We start from the raw sequence: 19,591 nt of genomic DNA on the forward strand, positions 1-19,591 counted from the left end.
CCTCATTGATGACTCTTCATCAGTTTTGGCTCTCATGGACATAAGGTACTGTTTTTATTTCCCTGTACTTTTTCCACAAAATTCTGCATGAAATTGAGGAATCTTCTGCCACTTCAACATTAAGCGTGTCCTCGCAACAGTCTTGAAATCAGAACTTCAACCTGAACTGCTGAGCTCTACAATTACCAGCATTCTTTCAATAAAGCTCATATGACTGTATTGAAATATATACCAAGCGCTTCACCTTATGTGTAACTATTCTGCTCATGATGGTTTCGGAATAGAAGCTTTAAATGTAACCTTTCTATTATTCGAAGCGTAGCGCTACCATCTCCAGTCATTCAATTTCCTCAGCTAAGCAGAACATTAAACTGACCCTGTCTGTTATGTGAAGCAGAGCACTACAGTTTTCAGCATTCTCTCTACTCAGTGCTCACCAGTCAGTTTATTGATTCCTGAGTGGAGCTCATATACATTGCATCGGCCGCTTTTCCTGCTCCTGTCTGTTATTTCAAAGCGGAGCACTTCAATAACCAGTATTTTCTCTATAGAGCGCTCATGCAGCGGAGCACGTATACTTTACATCGGCCGCTTTTCAACCACAGCAGCATTCTTGACTACGATATTCTACTTCAAGAGAGTTACCTTTCTCAGCCATTGGGCTGACACACGTTTTTTTTCCACAACAGGACTGCTTACCTATTTGCTCATGGTTTGTACATGGAAAGAAATCTGACAGGAACTCTGCTTCTTCACGTTAGTACACTAGGTGACAGGCACAGCTTTTGGGAACATTCTGAATAGCCTGTGATATACAACGCTGACAGGCACAGCTTCCTTCTTGTTTGAAGTGCATGGTGGGAAGTGTGTTCCTCAAGTTCTTTCCTCTAATTGTCTACAAAGACTAGACCGTTTCTTTCCTGCTTTGTTTACTATATTTTAATGCCATATTCCTTTAAGTGTTGTATTTGTGTAAGTCACTAAATTTAAATTTCATATTTCTATTATATATCTGTACATACATCTGTACATTGTAGGTACTCATGATGGCTGCAGCAGGAATGTCTCAACCAATTCCAATTTTAAATGAAGTTGGAGATCCTAATGTCCAATGGAAAGAATGGTTCAATTTTTTAAAAATCTTATTTAATTGCCATAGGGGGAGACAAATTTAGTCCGGTTAGAAAACAACACATTTTATTACACAATTTAGGAACACACAGTAGGAAAATGTATGATTCATTGCCTGAAACTAATAATCTAGAGGGACAAATGCAGGATGAATATGTCACCACATACATTAAATTAGAAAAACAATTTGGAGACAGAGTTAATATTGTATTAGAATATCATAAATGTTTCTGTCGTACCCAAAGTAAGCAAGAAAGTGTAACTAATTATGTTGCTGCTTTGAGGGGATTAAGTACTTTATGTAATTTTGGGGATCTTAATGACTCACTTATTCGGGACCAATAAGTTCGGTGCACTAGTAATATAAAAATTCAAGAGAAATTGTTATAAAAACAGCCAAACTTGCAAGAAGCAATTGAAATTGCAAAATCCATTGAACATACTGATCTTTGCTTACAAGAAATTAGATCCCCATCTTCTTCCGATCAGGTCACTGAAATCAAAGAAAACATAGGGGAAGAAAAGGTTCTCAAGATTAAAAGTGTAGATAAACTACTTTAAAAAAAACAATAATTCAAATTTGAGTCCAAAATGCTAGTTATCGTTGTGAGAGCAGCAACCATCTAGCAAATTCAACCTCTTGCCAAGCTAGGATAGCCATTTGTAGGAAATGTAACAAATAAGGTCATTTTGCTAGAGTGTGTAGGGATATGTCCAGATCAGAGAGACCCTATGACAGTAAGAAATTGGATGAAAGTTCTCAAGACGTCAAACAGATTATATTACAGGTTAAAAATGAAGGAGTTATTCCCTCTCAATATCCAGAGTGTAAAATGTTCATTGATGGCAATCCGATAAAGGTCTTTGTTGACGCATGCTCACCTTTTACGATTATAAATGCTGCGAATTTTGACAATATTGATGATGGAATTGTGTCCAAATTAATGGAACCAGACATTAACCCCAAAGGCTACAACAAGGACCCTATTCCTCTGAAAGGCATGTTCAGAGCCCTTATTTCATTCAAGGGCTGATCCACGGTGGGGAAGGTTTATGTGGTAGAGAAGAGATCCAGTCTTTTGGGTTGGCAACATCAAAGGGAGTTGGGGATTAAATTGGATCTAAACAATCCAGAGCAGGTTTTAATCATCGACAAACCAAGACGTTTTTAGTGAGAAGTTGGGTTTACTGGAAGGCTTCCAGTATAAAATCAAGTTGAAACCCCAATCTAGGCCTGTTGTATATAAAACAAGACCAATTCCCTATTTACTTGAAGGTGCTCTTAAGAAGGAACTTGAGAGAATGGAATCCCTAGGTATAATCCAACCTATTGACAGCTCTGAATGGTTATCTCCCATTGTTATTGCTAGGAAAAATAATTGCAAGGACATCAGGGTATGTATTAATTTAAGAGACCTGAACAGGAACATATGGGTGGAAAGATACCCTCTTCCTATAATTCATGAGATTGTGAGTACCATGGGAGAAGCTGACTGTTTCTCGATGCTGGACCTCTCCAGTGCGTACCATCAAGTGGAACTGCACCCAAATTCTAAGTAGCTCACTGTATTTACCACCACTCTGGGCTCCTTTATGTTCAACAGGATGCCTTTGGGCTTGCGTCCGCTGCTGCTGTTTTTCAGAAAATCATGCAGCGTATTTTAGGAGATGCTCCTAAAACTCTATGTTTCCTGGACAACATTTTAATTTATGGTGCCACAGTTGAGGAACACAACACAAACTTGAAGAGAGTTCTGAGTAAACTGAAAACAGCTGGATTAACATTAAAGAAGGAAAATGTCAAATTGGGGTGAGCTCAGTAGATTATTTAGGGCATACTATATCGAGAGATGGATTTAAACCTAAAACTTCCCTGGTAGAGGCAGTTAGGAAAGCAGAGGCACCCAAGAATGAGGAAGAACTTAAGTCATTCCTGGGTCTCGCTGAATACATGGCAAAATATGTCAAGAACTTCTCAGAACTATCACATGATCTCAGAGAGTTACTGAAGAATCACATCCCTTACAAATGGATGGAATGTCATGACTGTGCATTCAAAAAATTAAACAGACCATTTTAACAGCACCTTATCTTTGTAACTTTAATCATAAAAGGAAAACCATTCTCACCACAGATGCCAGCAAGTTGGGACTGGGGGCAACATCATCTCAGGTCATAGATCGGAAAGAGAGGATAGTGGCCTTTGCGTCAAGGGCTTTAGGCAAAGCAGAGTCCAATTACTTGGTCATTGAAAGAGAGGCTCTGGCATGTTTTTTGTCTGTAAAACATTTTAAATTCTTTCTTTGGGGTACACAATTTACCATACGCATAGACCACAAACCATTATTGTGTGTGTTCTCCACGAAGGGGTTTTACAATAGCACACCAAGGATCGCTAGGTGGATCTTGGGTCTTTTGAGCTTCTGTTTTAAGGTTGAGTACCTCCCTGGCAATAAAAATACGGCTGCTGATTTCTTATCTAGAGTCCCGTTGGATGCGGTAGAGGACTAAGAAATTCCAGATTATCCAGTGATGATTGTTTCTACATCTTCAATCAATGATGAAAAATTGAATTCTGCATGTCAAAAGGATGAATCGTTATCCTTGCTAAAGTTGTTAGCCAAAAAAAGGTGGCCTGAATCCAGGAAGGATCTGGATGAAGTCATCAAAAGCTACTGGTAGGTGAGAAACGAGATAAATGAAAATGGAAACTGTGTATTTAGAAAGAATAAAATAATACCTCCAGCAAGTTTGAGAAACAAAATCATCAGGCTGGCTCCTGAAGGCCATTTGGGCAGAAGCCTAACCAAATCACGTGTTAGGGAACAATATTGATTCCCTAATATGGACTCCATGATTGAAGCAGAAGTCAAAGATTGCACCATTTGTGCGCACAGTGACAACACAAATGGGTTCGCAAAGCCCCAATTTCTCCTGTGTCCATACCTGACAAGCCTTGGACAAAGTTGGCATAAGATATCATTGGCCCAATCAACATGACTGGAGTAGTCAAATGCTTGGCCTTAGTATTAATTGACTATCACTTGCATTGGATAAATGCAAAATGAGTTAACCTAATCACCAATGAATCACTGATTAATTTAATCAAAGATGTGTTCGCTGTTGAGGGCATATCTGCTACCCCTATTACCGATAATGGTGTTTAGTTGACTTCATCAACAATGAAGGATTTTCTTGCTTCCCTCAGTATAAACCACCTCACTACAGCTCTGTATTTCCCAAGGGCAAATGGTCTGATTGAGAGAACCAACCGTATGATCAAGGAGTGTATCCAGTTAGATATAGTCAATCAATTAAATGTTGAAAATGCTATCATAGACATGTTATGGGCTTACCATACAACAAGAAATGTGGTTACTAAAGTTTCCCCATTTTCAGTGCTAAAAGGCAGAAAACCGAGCACAAAATTATTTCCTTCCTGGTTAGGTGGAGGGGAGAAAAATGAACCTGCACCCCCACATATTAAGCTTAAGTTATCTCTGCACCAAAATAAATACAAAAAAATGTATGATTTTAAACATGGTACGAAATGGTACGAAACAGCAACAATGAGAAGTGGGGGACAAAGAGTATGTTAAAAATCCCTTAAGGGGAATAGGATCAAATATGAGAGACACCAAATGTATGGGCCCCTTAAGTATTGCCAAAGTGAAAAACAATGTAGTTGTATTGGAAAATGGGCAGTGTTGGAGTATGGATAGGATCGTCAAACAGCCGTCGCCTCTTGAGAAGAGTGGTGAAAATTCTGATGAAGCTGGCGGGAGTAAGGAAGTTCCACAGAGTCGGGCTGAAGGAAGATTTGGCAAAAGAACAACTGGCAGGCAAATTAAACCTCCTGCTTAGCATAAAGACTATGAATGTGCCACTTGATTATAAATGAACTGCATTCAATGATAGTGTCTCCTCAAAACATTCAATGGAATGATAGGTATACATGGATGATTTGTAACTATTGTTATGTTTTGTTGGAAGGGAAGATGTGTGGTATTATAGTTTTAGTAGCATAGATAATATAAGGAAGTTCTATATAAATAGGTTTATCCATGTGAGAGTTTAAGTATAATACGTGTAGAAGTAGTATGTTCCCTCCTCCCCTTTCCCCTTAGAATGGAACATTCTGACAGTTACAAGGACAGGAGTTGACAGTAGAATGTTGAGGGAGCTGTGAAGAGCAGGCTGTGTGGTGAGCTGTTGATGGAGCAGTGGAGATGGATAAAGACTGGCACTGAAGAAATGGTGTGGCATCTTTATAACACAAACCCTCTCCCCCTGTAGAATGAACAGACTGGAGGCATGAGTTTTTTTAATTTTCAACAGACTTCTTCGCCATCTCGTCCAGCTGCTGTTTCAAGATCTAAGAGCCGGATAAATGGAGCTTCATGAGAATAGACTTCTGAGCTTCATCCACCTTCCATGAACGCAGAGGTGGTTTCCTTGAATGGGCACGGGGGCTGCGCCCTGCCCACCCTACTGCTGGCATCCGCAGACTGCATTTATTTTAAAATGCTAAGTAACACCAATAGCGATGCTACTTAGGATTTTAAAAGAAATGCGGAAGCCGTCCTGCAACTCTTGCTGCTGCCTGCCCTCTGCTGTCTGAGATGACGTTCCGAGTCAGGAGACATGGGCATTACGTCAGACAGGAAAGGCAGGCATTCAGGCATGGTTTTTTTGTGACACATGCGTTGTGTCACATACAACGTTTTAATAATTAGGGCTGACATGGTGCCAGCCCTATAGTCATTGCTTGGGGGCATTTTAGACTGCCTATAAATGATCGCAAGCAGCGCCATTTTTCCAAGCAGCCTCTGGCGGGTATAGATGAAGCCCTGCACCTCCCAAGGGTGTAAGCTACTCCATGACAGCCCCACCCTTTCACAGGTCATCACTAGATGGGGCGGGATCTTCAGGCATAACTGACCCACCCCACCCATCTCTAATACAAGTTGGGAAAGGTAGAGTCTTTTTTTTAATACCACTTTGTATTGTGCTCTGATTACTGTAGTAATGCTGCATTTTTTTTTTTTTTAATGCTTTCAGTTGCATTTGACCTGACGTCACAGAGTCATGAGGCTCAACGCATGACCTTGTGAGGTCGAGTCACATGCTGCATGGACTTGGATGACACCACAGCAACAGGCTGCAAACCTACACAGACCTGGACTCGGCCTGCAGAATTGACTGGGACAGAAGATGCCTGATAAGGTAAGTGTAAAATATTAAATATTTAACTTTTTAATTATTTCACCATATCACATATTGAATTGCCACACATATGTTTAGCAGGTCTATCATGAGTACATTTGAGCTCTGCCATAATTAAATTGCAACAAGGCGACAAGTGGCATTAAACCTATTCTGCTCAACTGTTTGCAAAGTCTGCATTTATACCTTATGGGGTTAACGCACCTGTTGTAGAGATCTTTGTGTGCCCAGAATATCTCAGACAATAATAACTCTGGGGTTAGCACATTTGCTTGAGAGGTCTCTGTTTTATCTCGTCCCAGTTTTGTATCAAAGTGTAGCACAGGGGGTTAATATGTCTCCTGCAAAGCAGGTCATGTAATATGTGGATTTCAGATTTTTATTTTATCTAGCTAGATAAGTGGGTTACTGCTTTTAACACAGAGATCCTTTTACTTACAGTTCCTATTTGGTAATCCTCCTAATATAGCTTAGTAAGCTATTAATGACATGTGACTCTTACACCTTGTAACTCTCACTGACTTATGTAAGACATCCTGTACATTGATTTACACATAATATGACATGTGATCTAAAGTGCTCTGACACCATACATGTGGATGAGTAGCACTATAAAAGAAATAAAAAACAAAATTGTGGTATTTAAACTGTTATTTGTGTAAATACTATACCAAACCAGCACATCTGACATTATTATAGTGCATGAAAATGTATTGTATACAGGGACTGAACAAAGTCAAAAGCATGCCTTTCTTAAGTACTGTGAAGCGATAACAAGCTGTGAGCATTTCCTTCCCCTCCGATGCATTTGCATATATGTGTGAGGCTCCAGATAGCTCCCAGTCAGAATACTGGAACAAAAGGAGGACCGATGACCCCTTAACTTCCTCCTTTGTTATGGGCCCAGCTGAAAATTCCCTTCACACCTGCATGTTGCTTCTTGGTATGAAAGAAGACAACATGCAAGCACTGCTGAATGTGTCCCTATTAGAAATGGGGCTTCCGGTTGGCTAGGGTATACACCTAAGCCAGGCAGCCACCACTCTAGTCAGGGTAGGTCAAATACAGACATGAGATAACCTGTGCTTAACCTCTGGTAGTTTGGTGCCGAGCAGGCAGGCTTATCAAAGAGGCAATGTGTAAAGTATTTGTGCAAAACCTAGTACAGTAACACAGTGAAAGACACCACAAAAAGACTCCACACCAGTTGTAGAAAAATAGATAATCTTTATCTAATTAAAACCAGACTGGCCACCTCTGCTATGGAAAGGAGGATACTGGAATGTGACAAAATACTCTTCCCCCCCCAAGTGTCTTTGATGCAGTGGGGGTTGAATTCAGACTGTGCAGTCCCTCGGGACAGGACCTTGGACTTGAAGTCACTCCTCCAGCTGCCGGTGTCCTTGCACACAGAGTCCACATGGCAGGAAGACGTGTTGGGCTCTAGTATGGCCGCAGGAGCACAAGCATGTCTATGACCCCGTACTGTGGTGTTGGCAGGCCTCACACATGTGAACCAAGCTTGTGAGAGGCACAGCATGGAGAAGCAGGCAGGGCTGGCGCTCAGCCGCAGTTGAGGTAGTCTTTTAAATGCTTGGCCCCGGGGAGCCTGGAGAGGGCGTACCAGCTTGTTGTGGTTGCTAGGCAACCAGAAGGCACCCATGCAGATTGGTTGTCCCGGCGCTGACTGGGTGGGAAAAGGGCTACACCTCAGTGTTGTAGCACTGCTCTATCTGATGCAGAGAATAAAGTGGCCAACCTGCATTACTGGTAGAAACAAAATTACAAGTGTGTTTCTTTGTGGACGTTTATGAACCTATGTTATATGTTTCATATTGGAAAAGGTAGAGCCAAAGCAATCTTGCCTAGCCCCCTTGAGGAAGTCAGAGTGCTTGGCAACCCAGAAATTCTATGTAATATTTTATGAGTTTTCGTTTATGAATGCCTAGAAGAACTGTATTTTTAGTCAATTTATCACAGATGAAGTGCTGCAAATTGCACCAAAATACACCAATTTATTAAAACATTTCTCAGGGAAAAAAAACCCGAACCACCCTTTTTGACGTCGGGCTAGCTCGTTTCACTCGCTCTCTAGTATGTTTGATTCGTTCTGCTGACACCCCACCAGTGTCAAATTCCACCAGCCACTCCTGCATGAATGCATCCAAATGTGTCTCTGAATGCAGTCCTGGAGACTCCCAAAGCAGTAGCTGAGGAGCATAAGTTGTCAAAAGAGATATCAGCTAGAAAGAGCCCTTGTGGTCCATCATGGCTAAAGCTGATGAAAAATCCACACCCTCCTGGATCTCCTCCTCCAGACAGCGAAAATCCTTTAGTAGGGACTGAATCATGTACCTAATCATTTGGTATAATTGCAAAATTTGACACTGTGTATGCTCTTTTAACAGCTCCTCACCTATTATCAATAGGGTCTGTTGGTAATGCGCCCTCAGAAATCATAGTTCCTTGATTTGACAGCCCAACCATCAAGTTGTTGACTTTTGAAGCCACGGCTAATTCTTCAGAGAAGTTTTACAAAGGATATCTCTTTGTTAGAAACCTGAGAAAGGCTTACTTGAAAACCTCCTGCCTTTGGTAGGTTATAATCCGGCGCACAGCGTTATGTAGAGGCAATTACTTCGGCTCCACACGTTGTTGGTACTGCCTTATCAGCAACCGAAGGATCAAAACCCATATTACCTCTTTAATGCTGGAAAAGTCCATAAATGAGTGCAAATAAAACAAAATAGGAAATCAGATAAACGCTCAGTAAACTGAGGGGCGACTCCTTTGCAATGGCAAAGGGGTGTAGACCCCCTGGCTAAGCCAGGAGCTGGAAGATAAAACAATATTTAATTATTGCTTTATCTTTCAGGTGCTGGCTCAGTCAGCAGTACGTTCAGGGAGTGGCGGGGTGGTCCACGAGAGGTGAGAGGGGGAGGAGGGGAGAGTGCAGCTAAGTGGGCATATGTGTTTGGCCGGCCATCTCAGGCGTGTTTTCCATATGATTACAGTTGCAGCTATACGGTCCAAATATTTGTATTTCCATACAAAGAGTTAGAAAACATAAGGAGATTTTACATTTCTATGAGGACTTTGTCAACTGCCCATTAGTTCCAACTCAGTAACGCAGCTGTAAGGAAATGCCCCCTTGGCATGGTCACCCCCTGACTTTTTGCCTTTGCTGATGCTAAGTTATGATTTGAAAGTGTGCTGGGACCCTGCTAATCAGGCCCTAGCACCAGTGTTCTTTCCCTAAACTGTACTTTTGTCTCCACAATTGGCACAACCCTGGCACCCAGGTAAATCACTTGTAACTGGTACCCCTGGTACCAAGGGCACTGATGCCAGGGAAGGTCTCTAAGGGCTGCAGCATGTCTTATGCCACCCTAGGGACCCTCACTCAGCACATGCACACTGCTTCACAGCTTGTGTGTGCTGGTGGGGAGAAAATGACTAAGTTGACAAGGCACTCCCCTCAGAGTGCCATGCCAACCTCACACTGCCTGTGGCATAGGTAAGTCACCCCTCTAGCAGGCCTTACAACCCTAAGGCAGGGTGCACTATACCACAGGCGAGGGCATATGTGCATGAGCACTATGCCCCTAAGTGTCTAAGCCAAACCTTAGACATTGTAAGTGCAGGGTAGCCATAAGAGTATATGGTCTGCGAGTTTGTCAAACAGGAACTCCACAGTACCATAATGGCTCCACTGAAAACTTTGAAGTTTGGTATCAAACTTCTCAGCACAATAAATGCACATTGATGCCAGTGTACAAGTTATTGTAAAATACACCCAGAGGGCATCTTAGAGATGCCCCCTGAAAACATACCCAACTTCCAGTGAAGGCTGACCAGTTTCTGCCAGCCTGCCACACACCAGACATGTTTCTGGCCACATGGGGAGAGTGCCTTTGTCAATCTGTGGCCAGGAACAAAGCCTGCACTGGGTGGAGGTGCTTCTCACCTCCCCCTGCAGGAACTGTAACACCTGGCGGTGAGCCTCAAAGGCTCACCCCTTTTGTTACAGCGCCCAGGGCATCCCAGCTAGTAGAGATGCCCGCCCCTCCGGCCACTGCCCCCACTTTTGGTGGCAAGGCTGGAGGAGATAATGAGAAAAACAAGGAGGAGTCACCCACCAGTCAGGACAGCCCATAAGGTGTCCTGAGCTGAGGTGACCCCTGCCTTGAGAAATCCTCCATCTTGAGTTTGGAGGATTCCCCTAATAGAATTAGGGATGTGCCCCCCTCCCCACAGGGAGGAGGCACAAAGAGGGTGTAGCCACCCTCAAGGACAGTAGCCAGTGGCTACTGCCCTCCCAGACCTAAACACACCCCTAAATTCAGTATTTAGGGGCACCCCAGAACCTAGGAAACTAGATTCCTGCAACCTTAACAAGAAGAAGGACTGCTGACCTGAAGCCCTGCAGAGAAGACGGAGACGACAACTGCTTTGGTCCCAGCCCTACCGGCCTCTCTCCCAACTTCGAAGAAAACTACAACAGCGATGCATCCAACAGGGACCAGTGACCTCTGAAGCCTCAGAGGACTGCCCTGCACCCAAGGACCAAGAAACTCCAGTGAACAGCGGGTCTGTTCAAAAACCTGCCACTTCTTTGCAACAAAGAAGCAACTTTAAAGACTTCACATTTCCTGCAGGAAGCGTGAGACTTCCCACTCTGCACCCGACACCCCCGGCTCGACCTGCAGAAAACAAACACCTCAGGGAGGACTCCCTGCCGACTGTGAGCCTGTGAGTAACCAGAGATGACCCCCTGAGCCCTCACAGCGACGCCTGCAGAGAGAATCCAGGGGCTCCCCCTGACCGCGACTGCCTGTAACAAGGGACTGGAACCAACACTGCACCCACAGCCACAGCACCTGAAGTAACCGAACTCCAGTACAGGAGCGACCCCCAGGTGACCCTCTGCCTAGCCCAGGTGGTGGCTACCCCGAGGAGCCCCCTCGGTGCCTGCCTGCATCATTGAAGTGACCCCCGGGTCCCTCCATTGTTATCAATCTAAAACCCAACGCCTGTTTGCACACTGCACCCGGCCGCCCCTGTGCCGCTGAGGGTGTACATTCTGTGCCTTCTTGTGTCCCCCCAGTGCCCTACAAAACCCCCCTGGTCTGCCCCCTGAGGACGTGGGTACTTACCTGCTGGCAGACTGGAACCGGGGCACCCCTGTTCTCCATTGAAACCTATGTGTTTTGGGCACCTCTATGACCTCTGCACCTGACCGGCCCTGAGCTGCTGGTGTGGTAATTTTGGGGTTGCCTTGAACCCCCAACGGTGGGATACCTATGCCCCAACTTTGAGACTTGTAAGTGTTGTACTTACCTTCAAACCTAACCTTTACTTACCTCCCCCAGGAACTGTTGATTTTTGCACGGTGTCCACTTGGAAAATAGCGTATTGCCATTTTTACAAAGACTGTATATGATATTGCTTTTATTTAAAGTTCCTAAAGTATCTAAGTGAAGTACCTTACATTTAAAGTATTAACTGTAAATCTTGAAGCTGTGGTTCCTAAAATAAACTAAGAAAATATATTTTTCAATATAAAAACCTATTGGCCTGGAGTAAGTCTTTGAGTGTGTGTTCCTCATTTATTGCCTGTGTGTGTACAACAAATGCTTAACACTACCCACTGATAAGCCTACTGCTTGACCACACTACCACAAAATAGAGCATTAGAATTATCTATTTTTGCCACTATCTTACCTCTAAGGGGAACCCTTGGACTCTGTGCACACTATTTCTTACTTTGAAATATTATATACAGAGCCAACTTCCTACAGCAGTTATTTTTTAAAATCTATTCAATTCACAGGCATGCCTATTAGATGCCAGCTATTTTTAGGAAGAGTGTTTTTTTCTTCTAGGGATGTTTAAAATCACTAGAGCAGAAAGATGTAATGCACAAATTTTCAGTGTGCCCAATATTATGTGCTACATTTAATGTATCAAATTCAAAACAGTTAACAAGACACACGTCTGGCAATGGTTGTCCACCTCTTCTAAATCTTTGATATTTTAACAGACAAATTCTACAAACCACAGATGCTTCAAATATATATACTGCATCAGGTGAAAAAAAGAATAATTAATCATTTCTATAATGTTGTCAAGACACTAACCTTGCAATTCAGATCCAAAAGGAGCATTGAGAGCTTCCACACTTCTCTAAACCCACAGCCAAGTTCACACATACAATATGTAAGTTGGAAGTACACCCGGCAATAGTGAAATGGGATGAGTAGAAGACATCTGATATCCTCATGTTGCCTGGCTGCACAGCTGGGCTTGGTCCTCACTACAGGCGTATTAATATCTAAAGACAAAAAATACTTCTAATACGACTGTGGTGTTGACATTGGCAACTACCTTTTGGAATTAGATCTGATTTCCTTGTTGGTACCCTCTGTATTTCTCAATGTCTGCTTTGGGATGAAAAGACAGTCCTCTGAGCTGTAATTTAAGTAAAACTTAAATAGTAACTGTGAACAACACTCTGAGCTCTTTCATATCAGATGTGATTCCATTGGCTATTTTATTTCAGATGGGATTTCATTGGCTTCTGCTGTTGAAGTGATGTAAATGACATTGAGTTCACAATCCTAACTGATGTCTCTTCATAGAAATAACAATTGCAAGGGAATTTTAGCTCCTAGTTGGTGCCTTCTTGTGAAAATAGTGAAGGGCAAAGTACAAGTTCATATCCTGATGGTAGAGCTTTGTGAAAACAAACAAGATTCAACGTCTGAGTTTATCTCATGACAGCAGACTGATTGTGAAAGGTAGCAAAGTGCAAAATACAGGTTCATAGTTCTAATGAACCAACCCTGAAAAATAAACGTGTAATTCCATATTAATATGCAAGTGGGGTCCAATGCACACTTGCCTTAACCCCTTCGCAGCCAAGGACGTAATGGTTCCGTGTAAGGCTGCGGCGTTGAGGCGCCAAGGACGTAAACACCAGGGATTTTTTTTTATATATTATTGAATGCGGGTAGTGGCCCCTTGGGCAAGGGCCGTTCCCCGGGGGGGCAAAATATTTTAGGCTTTTTCTGTCCCCCCTGGGTGCAGATCGGCCTATTTTTATTAGGCTGATCTGCCCCCAAGGGGGACAGAAACCACTAGGCACAAGGGTTTTCTTTTGCACCAATTTCACACAAGGGGAGCTACCCCTTAGGCAAGGGTTGCTCCCCGAGGGGGGGGCAAATTTATTTTAGGCTATTTCTGCTCCCCTTGGGAGCAGATCAGCCTATTTCTATTAGGCCAATCAGGGCAGAAACCACTTAGGCACCAGCGATTGGTGTGTGTGTAGGTGTGTGTTTTGTTTGTGGGGCAGCCCCTTCGGCAAGGGTCGCTCCCCATGGGAGCACATTACTGTTGGCCATATCAGCCCCCCTTGGGGGCAGATCAACCTATTTTTGGAAGGCCCATCTGCCCCCAAGTGGGGGCAGAAAGCCCACCAGAAACCAGGGAAGATTTTTTTTTTTAAATAAGAGGGTGGAGGTATGGTCATACACCCACACAAAATAAATGGGGCCAAAGTTATTCTGCCTACCACTGGGCTGATGGGGCAATTACCCCTGATCCACACCCTGGGGGGGGGCAGAAAGTCTACTGGATGCCAGGGAATAAACAAAAAAAGAAAATAGTGAGGTGGTGGCTACCAACCAGTATGGGCATGGTTATGCCCCCACCCCAACTGAAGGGGGTAACAGTCTTTCAGCTTTCCCCCCCACACACTAAAACATCTTATCCCATGGCAAGCAAGAGGACATTTGATTATTTTGGGTTTTGGTTTTACATTTGGGCCATGAGAGCTTGGCTAACTCTCATAATCATTCCACTTGGAATGGTGAGGACTGCACTTTTTGGACTTTGGGACGCTGCCATGTAGAAAGATCTATGAGACCTAGACACATCTGAAAACTAAACATCTGGGTGAGTCCAGGTTGGTGTGCTTCACATGCACCCCACACCATTTTCTTACCCACAACGCCCTGTAAACCTCGAACTTTGCTGGAAATCACACATTTTTTCCACATTTTTGTGATGGAACCTTCCGGAATCTGCAGGAATCCACAAAATTCCTGCCACCCTGCATTGTCTCATATATACCAATAAAACTTCTGCCCCACTTTGGACCCGCTTTGGTCCCCCCTCAATTTTGACATGTTTTTTGCTCTTCCCTGCCACAGGCACTTGGCCCACCTACACAAGTGAGGTATCATTTTTACCAGGAGGCTGAGGGGAATGTTAGGTGGTAGGAAATTTGTTCCGCAGGTGCCCCCGCAAAAACAGGCACTTTTGTATTTGATCATTTTGATGTGTCCAGATAGTGTTTTGGGGCATTTCCTTTCGTGGGCACTGAGCCTACCCACACAAGTGAGGTACCATTTTTATCTGGAGACTTGGGGGGATGGTGGGTGGAAGTAAATATGTGGTTCCTCGCAGATTCCAGAACTTTTTGTCACCGAAATGTGAGGAAAAAGTGTTTTTTGGCCAAATATTGAGGTTTGCAAAGGATTCTGTGTAACAGAACCTGGTAAGAGCCCCACAAGTCACGCCATCTTGGATTCCCCTAGGTGTCCAGTTTTAAAAAATGCACAGGTTTGGGAGGTTTCCCTAGATGCCAGCTGAGCTAGAGGCCAAAATCCACAGCTAGGCACTTTCCAAAAAAAAGCTCTGTTTCTTTGGGAAAATGTGGTGTCCACGTTGTGTTTTGGGACATTTCCTGTTGCGGGCGCTAGGCCTACCCACACAAGTGAGGTATCATTTTTATTGGGAGATTTGGGGGAAAGCTGGGTGGAAGTAAATATGTGGCTCCTCTCGGATTCCAGAACTTTCTGTCACCGAAATGTGAGGAAAAAGTGTTTTTTTGGACAAATTGTGAGGTTTGCAAAGAATTCTGGGTAACAGAACCTGGTGAGAGCACCACAAGTCACCCCATGCTGGATTACCCTAGGTGTCTACTTTTCAAAAACTGCACAGGTTTAGTAGGTTTCCCTCGGTGCCGCCTGAACTAGAGGCCAAAATCTACAGCTAGGGACTTTCCAAAAAACACGTCAGATTTCAATGTAAAAATGTGATGTGTCCATATTGTGTTTCCTGTCGTAAGCATTAGGCGTACCCATGACAGTGAGGTACCATTTTTATCGGGAGACTTGGGGGAACACAGATTAACAGAACAAATGTTATTGCCCCTTTCTCTTTCTCTACATTTTTCCTTCCAAATGAAGACAGTGTGTAAAAAAGACCTCTATTTGAGAAATGCCCTGTAATTCACATGCTAGCATGGGCATCCCGGAGTTCAGAGATGTGCAAATAACCACTGCTTCTTAATATCTTATCTTGTGCCCATTTTGGAAATACAAAGGTTTTCTTGATACCTATTTTTCACTCTTTATATTTCAGCAAATGAATTGCTGTATAGCCGGTATAGAATGAAAACCCATTGCAAGGTGCAGCTCATTTATTGGCTCTGGGTACCTAGAGTTCTTGTGAACCTACAAGCTGTATATATCCCCACAACCAGAAGAGTCCAGCAGATGTAACGGTATATTGCTTTAAAAAATCTGACATCGGAAGGAAAAAGTTACAGAGTAAAACTTGAAGAAAAATTGCTGTTTTTTCATCTCAATTTCAGTTTTATTTTACTTCAGCTGTTACTTTCTGTACAAAAACCTTGTAAAATCTACATACGTTACCCCTTGCTGAATTCTGAATTTTGTCTACTTTTTGGAAATGTTTAGCTTTTAGGGATCCAGCATTGGTTTCACACCCATTTTTGTCACCAACTGGAAGGAGGCAGAAAGCACAAAAACTAGTGAAAATTAGGTATGTCCCAGTAAAATGCCACAATTGTGTTGAAAATGGGGTTTTCTGATTCAAGTCTGCCTGTTCCTGAAAGATGGAAAGATGATGATTTTAGCACCGCAAACCCTTTGTTGATGCCATTTTTAGGGAAAAAAACATCAGCCTTCTTCTGCAGCCCTTCTTTCCCATTTTTTTGAAAAAACAACATTTTTGCTGTATTTTGGCTAATTTCTTGGTCTCCTTCAGGGGAACCCACAAAGTCTGGGTACCTCTAGAACTCCTAGGATGTCGGATAAAAAGGACTCAAATTTGGCATGGGTAGATTATGTGGGCAAAAAGTTATGAGGGTCTAAGCGCGAACTGCCCCAAACAGCGAGAAAAAGGCTTGGCACCTGAGGGGAAAAGGCCTGGCAGAGAAGGGGTTAAGTGCAGGATGTCTTTGTTGATGTCTCTGAATAACGGGTTAAAAGGACTCAAACTTCTAGATAGCAACTGCAGGCTGCAGTAGTTACATGACACCCTCTGCAAATTCTTTTGAGAGTGCTGTGGCTATATGGGATATGTAGTTCTTCTCAACTTTACTCAGGTGTGTAGCCTAAGGGGACGGAATATATATATATATATATATATATATATATATATATATATATATATATATATATATATATATATGCTATGTCACTGAAATTAATTTGTTGCAAAATACATGTTCTTTGGAACAAATGCACTAATAAACTGCCAGGATCTGTGGCCTTGTTTCATCTTCCTGAACTCAGCAGATGTGCAAGGCCAATACTTTGAACTCACTGGATCTATGGCAGTAACGTCTGAACAATGGCACTGCTGGGTGAAGGGCTCTGCATCTTTGGAGGACACTCTAATCATCAGTTCCTATAAGTCTTTTGAACTTTCACAAATACCTTGCTGCAACATGTGTGAAATCCTCGTAGACTGTGATTTTCTTCAAAAGTGCTGTTTTTAAACCATAACTTAATACATTGAAGCATTCTAGGGCCCTTAATCATATCTTAGATAGTGAACTGCAATATTTAACCTATTTCAGTGATAGAAGTTGAAGGTATATAAACTAGATGTTTGGATATTAAGCACGTGAGGAATAGTATTTAAGGCAGTGATATATGTTTCGGGGCAAGAATAACTTCTGGTTCAGTGTGAATTACATAATTCTGGAGAAGGTTTATTTATATTGCAACTGTTAGAAATGGCCGGTCTCTAGTTGCAGTGTCTTGACCCTGTCCAAGTAGGGACCCTTCCTTCAAGTCAGGGTAAGAGAATTACACAATTAAGATACACAATTAAGATAACCCCTGCTCACTCTCTTGGTACTGGGCACATGCAGTCAGGCTTATCTCAGAGGCAATGAGTAAAGCAGTTGTACATAACACAGATGGTAACACAGTGAAAACATCACAAATGGTCACCACACCAGTTTAGAAAATAAACAATCTTCATCTAATCTAACCAAGACCAGAATGACAAAACTCCAACATACAGAGTTCAAAATATGACTCTTTAAAGATTTAAGCAATTCTGTGCTTAGAACTCTATGGATGCGGGGATGTACACACATTACCTTTGGGTGCGTCAAAATCCAAGACAGAAACAGCTGCAAAGGAAGAAAGCATCAAAAAGCACAGGGATGCGTCAGTTCCTGAGTCCATGAGGAGGTGATGCATAAGCAGCAAGGCCTGTGTTGGAATCAAGGAGGGGGTCTCAGGCATCAGAGACACGGGGCGCTGGACTTGGTCGGTGGCGGTTGTTTATGCCTCTCACAGGCGCTGCATCGATTTCTTTGGCCACCCAGCGGTGATACTTGGAAATTTCTCCTGCATGGCAGCATTGCATCGGAAACACAGGCGCTGGAGCAGCAATGCGTTGGTTTTGCAGATTTCTGTAGCAGGGACAACCACCATCGCCCCAGAACTGGAATGGGTACCACTTAGCAGGTGAGAACTCCCAGCAGTGGAGTTCAGGGGTGCTGCAGGTGAGGTCTTCTCTGGCGATGAGAGTTCAAACAGGAGGCAAGCACACACAAGCTCTTGGAGAACCTTCACAAGCAGGATATACAACAAAGTCCAGTCCTTGCACTCTTCAAAGCAGAAGCAGCAACTTCAGACCAACTGAACAAAGCAACACACAGTAAAGGGGCAGTATTCCTTCTTACAGCTCTTCAGCTCTTCTCCTTGACAGAGTCTCCTCTTGATCCAGAAGCTCTAAAAGTCTGGGGGTTTAGGTCCAATACTTATACCCATTTTGGCCTTTGAAGTAGGCATACTTCAAAGGAAAGTCTTTGTTGTTCATGAGATATTGCTTTGCCCTAGCCTGGCTCCAGACCACTCCAGGGGGGTGGAGACAGCATAGTGAGAGGACAGACACAGCCTTATCCAGGTGTCAGTGACAACTCCTCCCACTATTATAGCTCAGGAAGACCCATCAGCCGGTTAATGGGCCATCACGATATGCAGGGCACACCTCAGCTCTATTTGTGTAACTTTCTAGAGTGTATGCACGACCATCCCCTGTCTGTCTAAACCAGATGTTGATTCCACAGGCAGACAGAGACACAGATTGACAAAGCAAGAAAATGCCCACTTTCTACAAGTGAGCTTTATGATTGATTCGAGCCTGGTGGGAGTTGACATATCTGTGGTGAAATTACGTCATCCTTTCTTTATACTGCAGTAACTTACTAGTGTTGAATGTGCTGAATGAAAAGGATTAAGCAGTGCTGTTCTAGGAAGTTGACGTTGAAAGCAAAAATTATTGTGATTTAATCCACTTTGACACATTGTCCTGAGGATGGTCTCATGGACAGTTTGAGCCTTGGGAGACCGAAACGTCGACCTTATAATGTTGATGATGCAATTCTTCACATGAGCTGTTGAAGTCCCTCAGGAGTGATTTTCTGATTGTTTGAAAGACTGCTTATAGGACTCAAACCTTTTGTAGTTGGAGAGTCAGGAGGGTGGGTGCTTTCCTTCTGTCCCTTGGATGTAGATGGATTGTGAACAAGAGTGGTCACCAGTGCATTTGTATAAAAACACAAAAAATCTCTTTGTTGCTTTGCTATGTTGATGTATATATTATTAGTGAATGTATAAAAATTCTTCATTTTCCCAGAAACAAATTACACGTTGTTTGAAGATTTATTCATTTATGGAATTTAATCTATGGTTAATTACAACATTAATAGTATTTAATATCGCTGAAATAGTTGTATGTAAATGATTCCTCCATGTACATTGTGTGCTTTACACTTTCTGAAAGTGGCATTTTCAAACACACAATTTAAAAAACACTTTTACTAAAAGATGTATGTTTGTATTCTGAATTCAGGGGACTCAAACTCCAAATCTCTATCCCTTCCCATTTGAAAGCTGTA

The sequence above is a fragment of the Pleurodeles waltl genome, chromosome 3_1 (assembly GCF_031143425.1).
Source record: "Pleurodeles waltl isolate 20211129_DDA chromosome 3_1, aPleWal1.hap1.20221129, whole genome shotgun sequence".
NCBI classification, from domain to species: domain Eukaryota; kingdom Metazoa; phylum Chordata; class Amphibia; order Caudata; family Salamandridae; genus Pleurodeles; species Pleurodeles waltl.